The 16,905-nt window shown below is 37.4% G+C and overlaps 1 long non-coding RNA gene across 2 annotated transcripts; it reads right to left on the bottom strand.

The window, feature by feature from the left end:
- Nucleotides 1–8,278: 8,278 nt before the first annotated feature.
- Nucleotides 8,279–11,792, bottom strand: LOC137732379 (uncharacterized). Of its 2 annotated transcripts, none has more exons than XR_015957549.1 (3): nucleotides 11,532–11,792; nucleotides 10,813–10,903; nucleotides 8,279–8,607 (listed from the first exon to the last, which is right to left on the bottom strand). It is a non-coding gene; the product is annotated as an uncharacterized LOC137732379 (long non-coding RNA). The 2 variants fall into 2 exon arrangements; XR_015957550.1 differs by having other exon boundaries at nucleotides 8,279–8,600.
- Between the last annotated feature and the right edge of the window lie 5,113 nt (nucleotides 11,793–16,905).

Here is a 16,905-nt window from a genome sequence, read left to right as displayed (position 1 = left end):
CCTGACATTGGCCTAAAGCCCCATCCCATTTATAACAGCCTCATTGGCTTGCTTGGTTTGTATTTGCCACGACCCGTGATACCAGAAGCCAGCCTAGATGGCTGGGCTTATCTCTGCGGCCTAATAACCAAAACCAAACTCTGGTTGGGTTTCCTCGCACCCCCGTAAACCTTTGGGTTTGCCCCCCGTGCATTGGTTGGCCGATAATGCCAGCAGCTTGTTGTTGGGCTTCCCATCACTCGGCCCGGGGCTTGAAACCATGCATTGGGCTGCTTTTTGTAGCCACCCAAGCCCAATAAACCCTATAGGGCTTTACCTTACTCATTGGACACATGCCTCCGTGTTTAGGCTATGGTTTTTTTTAATCCAATACTATTTTTGGCATTTTAAATAATTTAAACCCGCATGTTATAATTATTTTTGCTTCTACGATCAACCCTGAATGGTCTTGATCCATTAAATTAATTAAAATGACCAGCACTCCACTAATCTGATAATGAATCCAAAATTATTGGTCTGAAGCACTCACACTTGGGTTCCTGAAGCAATCCACAAATCCACTACACTTTATTGTATATTGTATTTTGTGTTCTTGCAGGTACCCCTATATATGAACTAAACGTTCATAACTAAATCAAACCTCTAATTTCGAATTTAGTGTCTTTGAAGCCCGAAGTCTTCATTCAAAACTTACCACATGAAAGTTGTAGCTTTCATGCATAAATTAAACCAATACATGTCTACAGAACCTGAATGTTTTACGATGTATGTCTATGGCTTTCCATATGACTAACCACGTTTTGTTGTACCCTCTGTTTAGGGACATGTCGAACTTGAACAAGCTCGATTTCACTGCTCTGGAAGTCTCCGGAAGAAACTACCTGAAGTGGGTTCAAGACGTGAAGCTCCACCTTACTGCAAAGAGTATTAGAGCTACCATCGAGGAACCAACTGACAATGCACCCGTCGATGAAGCTTACTGCTATGATCTTCATTCGAAGACATATCCATGATGCACTGTAGACCAAGTACCTCATAGAAGAGGATCCACGTACCCTCTGGCTCACCCTGGTGGATCGCTTCAATAAACAGAAAGACATCTTCTTGCCTGACGCAAGACATGACTCGCAGTATCTACGCTTCCAAGACTTTAAGTCTATGAATGAATACAACTCTGAAGGTTGTAGAATCTGATCACTACTTAAGTTCTGTAACGAGGACTTAATCGAACAGGATCTCCTGGAGAATACCTATTCGACCTTCAATGCCACTAATATTGTCCTACAACAATAATATAGGGCACATAAATTTACCAAAATTTTGGGTTTGATATCTGTTCTCCTTCTCGTTAAAAAGCAGAATCATCTTTTGATGAAGAATCATCAAACTCGACCTATTGGCTTAAACGCCGCGCCTGAAGTGCATGCGACATATTCTAGTAGCCACAACCGAAAAAGATCCTATTGTGGCTGTGGAAAAGGGTGGCCAGCTCCACCAAAAGCCCAAGATCCTCTAAATAGAGGCCCATCCAAGGAAGGAAACTTGACCCAGAAGCGCCAACCCCTTGCCCCAAAGGCCCCAAACTCCAAAAACAAGGGGAAAACTACCATTTAATTGGATTCCATAGAATTGGACAAGTGTTACCGCTATGGATCAAGGGATCATTGGTCACATATATGCCGAGCTACCCTTGAGGCCATTGCCAAGTATCATTCACGTCGTGAGTCCAACTTTACGCATGTAACAATCCTCAAAGCTACTACTACAACTCTAGAGGTTTCAAATTTTTAGGAGGCATTTGCTCCTATGGAAGAATAAATTTTAGACATGTTTTTAAGGTGTTAAACCCCTAGTGGCCGAACTCCTTCCCCTAAATTTCTAGGTTTATGGTTTAATTTTCGGACAATTTTTCTAAGTCTTTGGAATTATTTGTTTGGTTTTGGTTTGTTTTGAACTTTGGACAATTATTTTATGGATATTATTTCTCGAATTGATTAACTGAATGAATGGAATTATATTTATGCATGTGACCAATTCAATTAATTCGTTTCTCGGTAAGACTAGTGGGAAGTTAGTTGTCTGGCTGATAATGCAACTACATACACCATATTGTGTGAGAAACACTATTTTTTTGTACCTAAGAATGCACCTCTGACAACCTTCTCAGGCCCATCCAACTTGATAGAAGGATACAAAAAAACTCGTATAATGTTGTCCAAAGGTACTGAATTAACCATTAAAGAGGCACTATATTCTCCACGTTCCAGAAGAATGTTGCTGAGTTTTTAGAGATATTCGAGATAATCAATATCATGTTGAAACCACTAAAGAGAATGGTTCTGAATTTCTTTTAATCACTTCTTATGAATATGGCCAGAAGCGTATTCATGAGAAGCTGGAACATTTCTCGAGTAGGTTGTATATAACGACCATTCGAGCCGTAGAGACACACAATGTGGCCGGCCTTATGGCTAGGTTCCAAAACACTTTCCTACTTTGGAATGATCGAATGGGACACCCTGAACGAGACATGATGCGTTGTATCCTCAAAGCATCTCATGGGGATCACTTGCAATCTTATCTCGACCATCTATTTTGCAAAGCATGCTCATTGGGGAAGTTGAACATTCAACCTTCACTTCCAAAGATTATTCATGACCCCCTAAATTTCTTCAGAGGATTCAAGGGGATATTTATGGACCTATGCAACAACATACAGACCATTTAGATACTTTATGGTGTTGGTTGATGCATCAACACAATGATCACAAGTCTGCTTGTCGTCTACACAAAATGCTACATTTGCGAAACTTCTAGCACAAATTATTAAGCTAAAGGCTCACCACCCTGATTATCCAATTAAGTCGATTTAACTTGATAATGCCGGAGAGTTTACGTCACATGCCTTTGACGATTATTACATGTCTGTTGGGATTGAAGTTGAACATCCTGTACCCTATGTTCATACCCAAAACGGCCTGGCATAAGTTTTTATAAAGCGCCTTCAAACGATAGCTTGAACTTTGGTTATGTGAACCAATTTGTCGGTATCTGCCTAGGGTCATGCAGTATTGCACGCAACTATATTGGTCCGTCTGAGGCTCACCCTACCTAGCCTCATTCACCGTTATAGTTAGTTACTAGATACGAGCCAGATGTCTCACATTTACGTGTGTTTGGGTGCGCAATCTATGTGCAAATAGCGTCGCCACTACATACCAAGATAGGTCTTCAGAGAAAAATGAGACTCTATGTCGGTTATGATTCAGGAGATCTCTTTACCGCACGCTTTGTGGATTGTCATTTCGATGAGACAGGATTCCTGTCGTTAGGGAGAGATAAGGTCACTAACGTTCTTGTAGAACACCACAAATTGTTGTGGATTACTCCCATTATGTCTCATTTAGATCCCCGCACACCTCAGTCTAAAATTGAAGTGCAACGTATTCTAGATCCTCAGAGCATTGCTCAAACCATGCCAGATGGTTTTACTAATCTAGCGAAGGTGATAAGATCACATAACTGCTACAAACGCACATGCAAGGATGGACGTATTGAATGTATGCCATAACACTACTGTGGAAGGCTGAATTGTCCTCGAGGGTGGGGCAGCTACACCTTCCACACGACAAGGTACACTGGCAGCTAGCCAATCACCTACTCCTGCCATGAAGCATGGCACGCCTTCTGGTTCAAAGGATTCACAACCCCGGAAGAGGAAAACGGCACAAACTAGTGACACTAGTCTAAATCCTACCATTGCTTACTTATCTATTCCATCACATGAGGTTATTCTAGATTACAGTAATTTCTTAGATAAGACATACTGGCCTCCCGAGAATCATGAGATTTTGGCCCATTATGTAGTTTTGGATGAGGTTTGGAATCAGAATGAGATGATTGTCGACGATGCATTCCCATATACCATTGTTTCCGACATCATGCTTAGCAATGGCATTGAACCATGCTCCGTTGATGAATGTCGACGTAGAATGGATTGGTCAAATTGGAAACAGGCAATCCAGGTCGAACTTGATTCGGTTGTGAAACGTAAGGTGTTTGGGCCTGTAGCTCCTACTCCACCACCCGTGGGCTACAAATGGGTTTTTGTGAGGAAGCGTAATGAGAATAATGAAATAGTGTGACACAAAGCATGCCTCATAGCGCAAGGTTTCTCTCAATGGCTTCAAATTCATTACAAGGAGATGTATTCCGCCGTAATGGACGTCATAACGTTCCGTTACCTTATCAGTTCGGTAGTTTTCAAAAAATTGAATATGTAGCTTATGGACGTGGTAACCGCTTATCTCTATGAGGATCTAGATACGAAAATGTACATGAAAGTTCCAGAAAGACTTCCATTGACCAGTTCAAATAGTTCTAGACCACGAAACACTCTCTCGATTAGATTGAGGAGATCACTCTATGTATTGAAACAATCCGGGAAGATATGATATAACCGTCTGAGTGAATATTTGACAAGTCAGGGTTATATGAACAACGAACTATGCCTATGCATGTTCATTAAGAAGTCACATTCTGAATTTACGATCGTTGCAGTTTTTGTCGACGACATGAACCTCATTGGAACTCCCACAAAGCTTGAGGAAATTGTAGAGCACTTTAAATAGAAATTTGAGAAGAAAGATCTTGGGAAAACTCGATATTGTCTCAACCTAGAGATCGAGCATTGTTCAAATGGAATCTTAGTACATAAGTCGAACTACACCCATAAGGTGTTGCGTCTTTAATGAGGATAAAGCGAAACCTTCGAGTACTCCTATGGTCGTTCGAACTCTAGATGCTAAATGAGCTCCTTTCCATCTGAAGAAGGATGAGAAAAAGATTTTGGAGCTTGAAGTTCCATACCTAAGTGCAATTGGTGCTTCATTGTACTTGGCTTAATGCACTAGACCCGACATCTCATTTGCTGTTAATCTTTTGGCTAGATACAGCAACGCACCTACACGCAGGCATTGGAATGGTGTTAAAGTTATTTTCCACTACCTTATGGGTACGATGGATTTGGGCTTGTTCTACACCCATAAATCCTCGAGAAGAGTCGCCGCCCTCCTTGGTCGTCAGGTTGATTCTCACCTCGTTGGTTATGTAGATGCTAGTTATTTGTCTGACCCACATAGGGCATGTTCTCAAATGGGTTATGTCTTTACCGTTGGAGACATTGCTATATCTTGGAGGTCTACTAAGAAAACGCTAGTTGTGACTTCTTTGAACCATGCTGAGATTCTCACCCTGCATGAAGCCTCATGAGAATGCTTTAGGTTGAGAGTAGTTATGGAACATATTCGAAGCACTAGTCGTGTTTCTTTCATCGTTGACCTTCCTCCGATAATCTTTGAAGACAATGCAGCATGTATCAAGCAATTAAAGAACGAATACGTCAAGGGAGACAACACCAAGCACATAGCACCTAAGTTCTTTTATTCTCACCAGCAACAACAGCATCAGAACATTGAAGTCAAGCAAATCCATTCCTAGGACAACCTGGCTGATCTTTTCATAAGGTCATTGCCCAAGTCTACTTTTCAGCAGCTCGTCCAAGGAATCAGTATGCGTAAATTATCTGAGTTGAATTGCTTCTAGTTCTCCTATTTGTAAGTTATGTCTAACTCAGGAAGAGTATCCTGAAGCATACTCACTTGATCTTAATGTACTCTTTTTCCTACGATTAGGAGCATTTTTCCCACTCGGTTTTTGTTACCTAATGAGGTTTTAACAAGGCACCCATCCTGGGATAATCATACTCTGTTGAGATCACTATTTTCGTCCTGTTTGATGTTTGTTTTAGACATTATGCGTACTTCTCACTTTTCTCCTTAGTCTATGGGCTTTCCCGATGCCTTGGGTTTTACTATAGCGAGGTTTTGTGAGTTTTACTACCAATGCATACTTACTTTCTTATATTTGAGACTCGTGTTCACTCTTTGTGCTGACGACTTCATTAACTATTCTATCTCATCTGTTGAAGCTATGATGTGACATTTTGTTTGAGTATTTACACATTCAAGGGGGAGTGTTGCAGTCCTATTAGATTAGGAATATGATTGTGTAAATCCTAATGTATCTAGGAGTATCTTGTATATTCTCTTTAGTAATTTAATTCCTATTAGAGATGTAATCCTATTAGGGTAAGGATTCTAGCTATCCTACAACTATAAATAAAGACATAAAGGGGTGATACAACACACACCTCAGAATTAAATCTCTCTCTTCTCTCTATTGCCGCCGGCCCCTCTCCCTCTCTGTCCATTAAACTGTTCAGTCAAATAGGCCTACAACAATATATATATTATAGTGATAATGTATATTATGTAGTCTCCCTATTTTATTTTTATATAGATTCCATACTCCAGTCCAATTTGATACCATGTTATAATTAGATAGAGTTTTCAATTTGAATTGGACTTTTGAATTTTGTAGCATTAATATCAACCTTTAAGCAACACAAACATGTTTAACGAGGCAGATCGTGGAGATTTAGTGCTTTTTTTATACTTTCATTAAGCAAAATGTAAACTTTCTTGAACAAAGACTCATCCATAGGGTTACAGCTTTATAATCGATTACAAAATATTGAGAATAAAAATTAAATTAACATGATACCAGTAAATGATGTGATACAAGACAAATCTCATTTAGAGTAATGCCTATTGTATTTGTTGGGGATTACAAAAATTTTGAAAAAGCCCGACTATGAACTCACAAGGAAACACTTTTAAAACTAATTCCACCTGACCTTTTGAAAAAAGGCTGAGTCATTTTTCTTGAATGACCCAGCCTTAGGATTCAGGGCTTTTCACCCATTACGATGTCTTCTCTGTATGTACTCCCTAGACCTCCACAAACAATAGTCGTGCCTTTTCTACTGGTGTTCTTTTTATAACCTTGTGCAAAGTGGTGAAATGGTAAGTCTTGGTAAGTGGGAACAGTGGGTCTTGAACGAAAGAAGAATGGGAGAAAGGAGAAATATGAATAGGATGGCATGGAGTTGAAAGAGGAAAATAAAGGTATGGAGGAGAAAAAGGAAGAGGAAACTTATAAACTGATGACCATGTATTTATCTACCTAACACGCCCGTCGGGCATATATAAAGCAGACGTCGAACAAAATTTATGGCGGTGGATATTTATTACATGTCATTGGTGGACTTTTGACCATCGACAAAATACTTAACCGACAAAAGTTCTTCGTTAGGCAGTAATTAATTTTCTAAACGACGATTAGACCCTCGTCGGGCAAATATTTTCCATCTTCGCGCCAAAACTTTACCTGACGACCTTAACTTTGCCTTGCAAATACTTGCCGTCGCATAAATCTATTCAGTTAACCCAATGTGTTGAACGGTCTCGCCCTACGAACTACAATTTCCATTGGGTAAATTTGCTTTAAACTATGAAATTTTGTCCGTCGCGTAAAATTCTGTAGGGCAAGCTATATTTTCTGTTAGTGATTAGTGTTAGTATGCCTACCTTTTGTTCAAGTATATTGTAAGAGGGTTGCGATATATCTTGTGTATCAACACTTTTTTTCTTGTTATAATGTTTTTTTTGTAAGTTATACATGGGTTTACCTAATCTTTTTGTTTGAGTGAAACAGTTTTTGATAGGTATACATGAATGGATTATAAAATGGAAAGTGATGATGCAGCTGGAGCTGTAAAGATTGAACTTATTCAAAGGGCTAGTTTCTTCTAGGTTGCATATTATTGATGCTACATATTTTGTAGCAAACAACTCCAAACTTTAGGATGTGCATCAGTTGTATGAGGAACAAAACAGATCAGATTTTTTGTTTGTCAAAACTTCCAATTGTGCTGCAGCACTAGTAAAAAAAACACTTTGCGCGACGTAGATACTTTCGTCGCACAAAGTCAAAAATTGTTGCCTAAGGGTTTGCACGACGCAACCTTCGTCGCGTGTTAATCGTCGCGCAAAGTTTGAGACGCTAGGGTTTGCGAGACGACCACGGCGTGAGTCGCGCAAAGTAGGTTTGCACGACGGAGGCCATGCGTCACGCAAACTCACTTTGCGCGACCAACGGCGTGCGTCGCGCAAACCCGCTTTGCATGACGCATGGCCTCCATCGCGCAAACCCACTTTGCGTGACATACGCATGGGTCACGCAAAGTGGGTTTGCGCAACGGATCCATGCGTTGTGCAAAGTGATTGGTTGCGCAAAGTGGGGAGTAGTTTTGGTCAAACTTTTTTTTTTAAAAATTTTTTATAAATATTGTAATTAAATTCGAAAGAATAATTAATTAACCAAGAAAAAGTATTTAATTATAAAATATATGAAAATTTACATACAAGATCCGAACAAAAAAGAAAAAACTACAAGTGAACTAAGTTTAATACATCAAGCTACTAGGTATCGGTAGGGCGAGGTGGCCGCCGTGCACTGAGCTGCTCAACCGGCACTGATGACGTTAATGATATGGGCACCTAGGACGCTGTAGTAGTGGCCTCAGCAAAGGGTGTAGGCTCCCTAATCAATGGAGCACTCACGACTGGAGCAGTAGATGTTGATAATGCGGGAGGTGCATTGGTCACACTCCGACGACGAGTAATCAACTGCGACATCTATACACTTATTCAACCATAAAAATATAACATTAGAAATTAATCCTACAACAGTTTTCTTAAATGCAACAGATAATGTTATGGGTTTTATGACAAGGTAAATTGCTTATCTGTTAATATATATGATATAATATACCATATAGGGAATGCTCATCTAAGCCATATACCATGTGACCTCAGACATGGATGCTCCTATACAATTTTACCTTTGAATTAGAGATTCGTCTGTTGTACGCTTATATGTTGACCTAAGAACTAGACATTCATAGCTAGTTTGATTACATGCATAAAACAACAGGGAACATGAATAATAGTATGATACCTATAATTGAAATTCTTCACAACAAAGTATAGCTTATTGGCTAAAATAGTCCACCTGCATCCGTGCTCGCATCACGTTCCTAGTACTGAGATGACTGTGATTCCTTAATCATAGAACAATAAACCCCATTGCATATATATTCTGAACTCAATCATGTTTTCAATAATGATTCTTTTGAGTCACCATTTAGTTAAATTACACAAATCATTCATTTCTGTTTCTAAATGAAGCCTTACGTTCACAACAATTAGGAACATCTGACAACTTATTGGATCAATATCTCTAACACTAAAGTTGCAGAGAAGAAAGCTTTCTCCTTTTTTTTTAATCGTTTTTATATTTCAAAACGACAACTCTCTTTCTAGATTATGCAAATACTAAAAGCATAAAACATGGCCAGAAGAAGTTGCTGCAGTTCCAACAAGGCAGTATTCAAAGTGTGAAACTGTGTGTGTATGGGAAAGAGGGCAGGTGTTCGTGTTCACGCTTGAGATAGAGAGAGACAGAGCAAAAAAAAGTCCAAACTTTATATTTCAAAACGACAACTCTCTTTCTAGATTATGCAAATACTAAAAGCATAAAACATGGCCAGAAGAAGTTGCTGCAGTTCCAACAAGGCCAGTATTCAAAGTGTGAAACTGTGTGTGTATGGGAAAGAGGGCAGGTTTTCGTGTTCACGCTTGAGATAGAGAGAGACAGAGCAAAAAAAAGTCCAAACTTTATATTTCAAAACGACAACTCTCTTTCTAGATTATGCAAATACTAAAAGCATAAAACATGGCCAGAAGAAGTTGCTGCAGTTCCAACAAGGCCAGTATTCAAAGTGTGAAACTGTGTGTGTATGGGAAAGAGGGCAGGTGTTCGTGTTCACGCTTGAGATAGAGAGAGACAGAGCAAAAAAAAGTCCAAACTTTATATTTCAAAACGACAACTCTCTTTCTAGATTATGCAAATACTAAAAGCATAAAACATGGCCAGAAGAAGTTGCTGCAGTTCCAACAAGGCAGTATTCAAAGTGTGAAACTGTGTGCGTATGGGAAAGAGGGTAGGTGTTTGTGTTCACGCTTGAGATAGAGGGAGACAGCAAAAAAAAGTCCAAACATTATATTTCAAAACGACAACTCTCTTTCTAGATTATGCAAATACTAAAAGCATAAAACATGGCCAGAAGAAGTTGTTGCAGTTCCAACAAGGCAGTATTCAAAGTGTGAAACTGTGTGTGTATGGGAAAGAGGGCAGGTGTTCGTGTTCACGCTTGAGATAGAGAGAGACAGAGCAAAAAAAAATCCAAACTTTATATTTCAAAACGACAACTCTCTTTCTAGATTATGCAAATACTAAACGCATAAAACATGGCTAGAAAAAGTTGCTGCAGTTCCAACAAGGCAGTGTTCAAAGTGTGAAACTGTGTGTGTATCGGAAAGAGGGCAGGTGTTCGTGTTCACGCTTGAGATAGAGAGAGACAGAGCAAAAAAAAGTCCAAACTTAAGACAACCAATCAAACTTAAAAGAAACCAACTTCTACAAATGAAATATTAATGAATTTCCATGAGTCATGCTTTCGGGGAAAGGGTAAAAACATTAAGCTGTCCAGATGAAAGCTTGATTAGTTAAAGTGACCAGAAATTGATAACTGGTTTAGTGAGTACCACCAATTAGTGAGAATAACATATACACCGTAAACCATTAGAAGAAGATGCACCTCTAACCAAAGGAAGACCAGTTATATGAGAAAACAAAGACTAGGAAGCCGACCAAGAATAACAACAACAACCATCGTTTCAGCAGCGACAATAGTAAAAGTATCGTACATTTTTCCTTTTCGTCTACAATATGGGATTAACTAATGAAATTTAATTTAAAAAAACGCTTAAATTACATAGTATTTACCTGCTGGTAAAGCAATGTGAAGTGCTTTACAAGTCGAACTGCAAATTCCTGCATTGAAAGTTCTTCTTTACATTCCTTTGCCTTTACATACCTGTGTTGCAACTAGGTTAAATCCCAAAGGCGAATAGCAATCAAAATGATGGAAACATAGCAGATTTCCAGTACTGGGAAAGCTAACAAACATAGATGTCTAATTGTCTACATACATTTGTTTATTTTGTGACAGTATGACATTGTATTTCGTATCATCGTGTTAACTGGAACTTGAGTCCATAAGCAGTCACGTTAGTTGTTAAGTTCTTTAATCACTCCTGCATTCTTTTCCTTTATGCGTCTTCTATTGTTATCGATTGAACTGAGGAACCAATTTCTTCGCCCGCAGTTTCAACCGATATTTTTGCCATTTGGTGCAAAAATATGAACCTGTAAGTAGTAACATTTCAATAGCTCTAAACTTTTTCAGTACAAAAAATATGAACTTGTAAGAATACGAAATTTGTGAAGAAGCAGAGAAAAAAACCAGAAAACTAACACCATAGCAGACCAACCCACCACCCTAAAATTCAATTTAACACTAAAACCCTAACTTTCCTAACCCAATTTCTAATTTAATTTCCCAAATTGAATCTAATTACAATACAAAATCTTCAAATTAAGGCATTAAAGCTTGATTCTGAACTTAGAAAGAAGAAAAATAAAGAATTAAGCTTGATTCTGACCTGGGTCTATACCTGCTGTGCAGTCGGGAGAGGATGAGGATGAAGGATGAGGCGGAAGTTAATATGAGTGAGAGGGAAGAGAGAGACCGAGTGAGCGAGAGGGAGAGAGAGGGTGATTTACCTGCGTGAGAGGATGAGGAAGACCGAGTGAGCGAGAGGGAGAGAGAGGGTGATTTGATCACCTGCGTGAGAGGATGAGGGAGATCGAGTGAGAAGAGAGAGTTCGGGTTTATCACAGATAGCGAAAATTTAAACAAAGCGCCTATTTTTAGCAAGGGTGCCGCCAAAATTATCACACATAGCGTGACGCAGAATTACCTTTCCACGTCGCGCAAAGGGTTTTTGCGCGACGATTGTATAGTGGCGTCGCGCAAGGTTTTTTTTATATTTTAATTATTATAAAATGTACTGAAAACGTGACTTTACTACTTTCAAATTCAATTTTTTTTACATAAAACCCATAATAATATATTTTTATAACAACTACAATAAATTTAAAGGTACTTAATATGTATATATATATACATATTTTTTTAATTTCTTAAGTGTTATACGTACAAAATAAATAAATTTAAATCTACTTAATATATATATATATATATATATATACCATTGAAATTGATGTGATACGCATTGTACGAAACTAGTTTGAGCGATCCAACCATCAAACTTGTTTGTATATACTTCGAGATCGCATACGCCAAAAATTGCAAAAAACAAACATTCAGAGATCAAGTAACGGGACAAAACTTTGCGATTGTTATAAATAAAAAATCACGATTTAACGGTAGTTTTAACTCCGATTTTGATGATTTTTTTACAGCTACACTCTTTGATCCTATATGAATACAATGAACTAATTTGATCATCAATTTAGAATATTTACACAAGTGGATACCACAAAATCTTTATGTTAAACCTAATGAAAGTATAAATAAACTCTAAGTGTTAGTAAATCTACCGTTTTGATGGGATACACATTCTACGAAACTAATTTCAATGATCCAACCGTCAAACTTATTTGTATATGCTTCAAGATCGCATACGCAAAAAATCGCAAAAAAAAACATTCAAAGGTCGAGTAACGGGACAAAATTTTTCGATGGTTATAAACGAAAATTCACGATTTAACGGTAGTTTTAACTTTGATTTTGATGATTTTTTTACAGCTACACTTCTTCATTCTATATAAATACAATGAACTAATTCGATCGTCAATTTAAAATATTTACAGTAGTGGATACCACAAAATCTTTATGTTATACTTAATGAAAGTACAAATAAACTCTAATTGTTAGTGAATCTATCGTTTTGATAGGATACGCATTCTACGAAGCTAATTTCAACCATCAAAACGTCAAACTTGTTTGTATATGCTTTGAGATCACTTACGCAAAAAATTGCAAAAAAAAAAACATTTAGAGGTCGAGTAACAGGACAAAACTTTTCGACGGTTATAAACGAAAAATCACGATTTAACGGTAGTTTTTTAACTCCGATTTTGATGATTTTTTACAACTACACTCCTGGATCTTATATGAATACAATGAACTAATTTGATAGTCAATTTAAAATATTTACACAAGTGGATACCACAAAATCTTATGTTATACTTAATGAAAGTACAAATAAACTCCAAGTGTTTGTGAATCTATTGTTTTAATGGGATACGCATTGTATGAAACTAGTTTCAACGATCCAACCGTCAAACTTGTTTGCATATACTTTGAGATCGCATACGCCAAAAATTGCAAAAAACAAACATGCAGAGATCAAGTAACGCGATAAAACTTTTCGACGGATATAAACGAAAAATCACGATTTAACGGTAGTTTTAACTCCGATTTTGATAATTTATTATAGCTACACTCTTTAAACATATATGAATACAATGAACTAATTCGATCGTCAATTTAAAATATTTACACAAGTGGATACCACAAAAGAAAAAGGCAATGCAAGAACTCCAAAAGAAAATGAAAAGGAACCAAAAAAAAAAAAAAAAAACACTTTGCGCGACGTACGGACAACTGCGTCTCGCAAAACAGCTTTGCGCAAAGGTTTGCGCGATGTTGTGCCTCTACGTCGCGCAAAGGTTTTTTTTTTTTTTTTTTTTCCTTATGAGTACAAAATAAATAAATTAAAATTCACTTAGTAAATATATATACCATTGAACGTGATGGGAAACGTATTGTACAAAACTAGTTTAAAAGATCCAACCGTCAAACTTGTTTGCATATACTTCGAGATTGCATACGCCAAAAATTGCAAAAAACAAACATGCAGAAATCAAGTAACAGGATAAAACTTTTCGACGGATATAAATGAAAATTCATGATTTAACGGTAGTTTTAACTCCAATTTTGATAATTTTTTTCAGTTATACTCTTTAAACCTATATGAACACAATGAACTAATTCGATCGCCAATTTAAAAAATTTACACAAGTGGATACCATAAAAGAAAAAGGCAATGCAAGAACCCCAAAAGAAAATGAAAAGGAACCAAAAAAAAAAAAAAAAAACACTTTGCGCGACGTAGGGACAACTGCGTCGCGCAAAACAGCTTTGCGCGACGCAGTTGTACCTGCGTCGCGCAAAGTTGGGGAAAAAATGGTTAGTCTTTCTTGGTTTGGCGCCAACACTTTACGCGACGAAGGCCAACGTCGCGCAAAACCGTTTTGCGCGACATAGGTGCACCTACTTTGCGTGACGTTTTGTTTTTGTCGTCGCACAAACAGACTTTGCGCGACAAAATTTGATGCGTCACGCAAGTTTCGGTCGCGCAAACATGTTTTTCTACTAGTGCTGTAATTGACAATTTATACTAATTAATCTAAGTGTTTGGAGTTTAATATGTTTATGATGATTATTGTTATCTTTCTATTGTATTCCTGACAATATTAATTTAGATGTTATGGAGTGAGGTCTCCCTAAAATGAATTGTTAAAACTAAAAATAAATGTATACCACCATATGCAAAATCATCAGTAATTGTTGATGGTAGTCTTTTTTTTTCTTTTTTTAACAATGTACAACGTATGCCGTAATTGCCTTTATAGTATTGCGACACCCAACAAACGTCGTATCAAATATAAATTACGGCTCACATGTATGCCGTAATTGTTTTTGTAGCACTTCATTAATGCTGGATCTAAGACCAATTAAGGCACGCAAGGCACACTTTGAAGAGCATTTACGGTGTGTTTTGCTTAAATTAGTCACGAGTACTATAGTACGTCGTATTTGACAAACCATTTTTTACGATAGGGGCTTTTATTGCTTGTCCTTTGTGCGTCGTAAAAGACCAGTTGTGTTGTAGTGCGAGAAAAACAAATTTGTTTGTACATTTGAGTGAAATCTTTGTTGCCATAACTAGTACTTTTCTGATTTTTAATTTGGTGTTAATCATAACAAGAACAAGGATTTAATCTAATACATCTTAATAACTAATATATAACATGCCAGAAATAAAGCATAAGAAGAAGGATTCTCCGTATATGAAATTCCACTGCCAAAGAGCTTATGTAAATTATAATAATGCCTTCCCTTGTAGCCACTTTAAAAATGAAAATGGGGGTTCAAATGGTTGTGCAGATATAATCCATGGGACAAAGAAAAAAGAGTAGGTAGCAGGTCTGAGTGAGCGGAATGGAGTGGGGCCATTAAAAATCAAGAAATAGAAAATAAGGAGGATAAGGGAAAGGGATCCTCTCCAAATCCCTTCCTCCTAATCTATAAAGTCTGGGGATCCGGGCCATTAGAATTTGATCTAAAGGTTAAAGTTTTTTAAAACTTTTAAAGTGAACCCCTATTTATAGCCGTTAGATCAAATTTCAATGGTTTGGATCTCCAGACTTCATGGATTAAGAGGAAGGGATCCGGAGATGATCCCTTTCCAAGGATAAGAGCTTTGCTAGTTGCTGCAATAACACTGTGACGTGAAGGTGAAGTGGCTCTAATTTAGATATACAGAAATTGTATGTCAATTAAAGCAGTTAAAATGTGCGATGCATGCAAATTGCAATCCCATGCAACCCATCCTTAACCCTACCTACGTTCGGCCCGCGCCCTTGTTTGATGGGGTCGCATTGTCTTCCAGTGTGAAAGAAAACTGTCGCTTTTCGAGCACTAGTTGGAGGGACCATTTTCATCTTCAGCTTCAATGCTAGTTTCATTGGACTTGTACAAGGATGATGGATTCAATAATAGTCTAGCTGAATCATCTGGATAGCTGAGAACTTCATTTCCACGTATTAGGTTTGAGTGAAAAATATGTTATATTTAATTTGGATTTAGTGACCAGGAATGGATTCACATAGGGACCCGAGTGGGAGAGGCGGCTTTGTGAAGGAGAAAAAGTTGCAATCAGTGGTGAAGCCAGGAATTGTTGTTGGGGGGGGGGGGGGGGGGAGGGTGGGGAGGGATGAAATTTAAAAGGTTTAAGGTCAAGAAAAAATGTGGACATCCATTTGAGGTCTGAGTCTAGGATTTGCAAGAAGATTACCCGGAATATTTGTAGGATAATTTGCAGTCACCGAAATATTCACATGAGGATTTGGACTACCCGAAATATTTGAAGGAGGATTTGAACAACAATATTATTTGAATGAGGATTTAAGCACTGTTTCTTGTTTGTATTGTGCTATTGCATAATTGTATAACGACCAATGTTCTAAAAGATGCTAAGCACTAGTCAGGTGGTGGACATGTCGTAACACTTAGGTGAGGACCTAGGCGGACTAGGCGGATTTGGATAAGTTTATTATATATCGTATAAATAAGTGTCTATTTATTATATAGCATATAATATCTAAAAACATTGACTATAAAATCTATAATACATAAAAATATTGACAAATTTTCTTTATTACTTTGTTGTATTTGATGATAAGAGATAAAAATTCAAATGATTACAAGTTCGTAATACCTTACATTTTTTTTTTAAAAAGAAATAAGAGTGTCTCCAAAGGAGCTGCCAAAATTCTAGGTGGAATGTCACAGTGCATATCCAACCGAAGTGTTATTTGCTTACTAGATTTGAAGGCTTTGTGATTTGAAGGCAAATTTGACATCAGTGTCAAATTTATTTTTTAATTCATTTTAATTGTGAGTCCCTTATTCCACTAACAAATTTTCGACCAATAAAATTTTGATTCGGCATTTTTTTAATAACTACAACCATTTAAAGCTCCATTTAAATAATAAAATAACATTTGACAATTCAGTTGGAGAAGTAAATAATTTGACATAACGCTTCAGATTGCCACATTAACCATCAATTATAATTTGCTATTTCATTTGGAGATGGTTGTGTCAAACAAGTGGCTAAGAAAATATTGGAAAAGTGGGCAAATTAATCAAACAATAATTAA

Source organism: Pyrus communis, chromosome 16, assembly GCF_041283825.1.
Source record: "Pyrus communis isolate YQ-2024b chromosome 16, ASM4128382v1, whole genome shotgun sequence".
NCBI lineage: Eukaryota > Viridiplantae > Streptophyta > Magnoliopsida > Rosales > Rosaceae > Pyrus > Pyrus communis.
The sequence above is the reverse complement of the archived record's forward strand: the minus strand, read 5'-3'. Positions and strand labels throughout refer to the sequence as shown.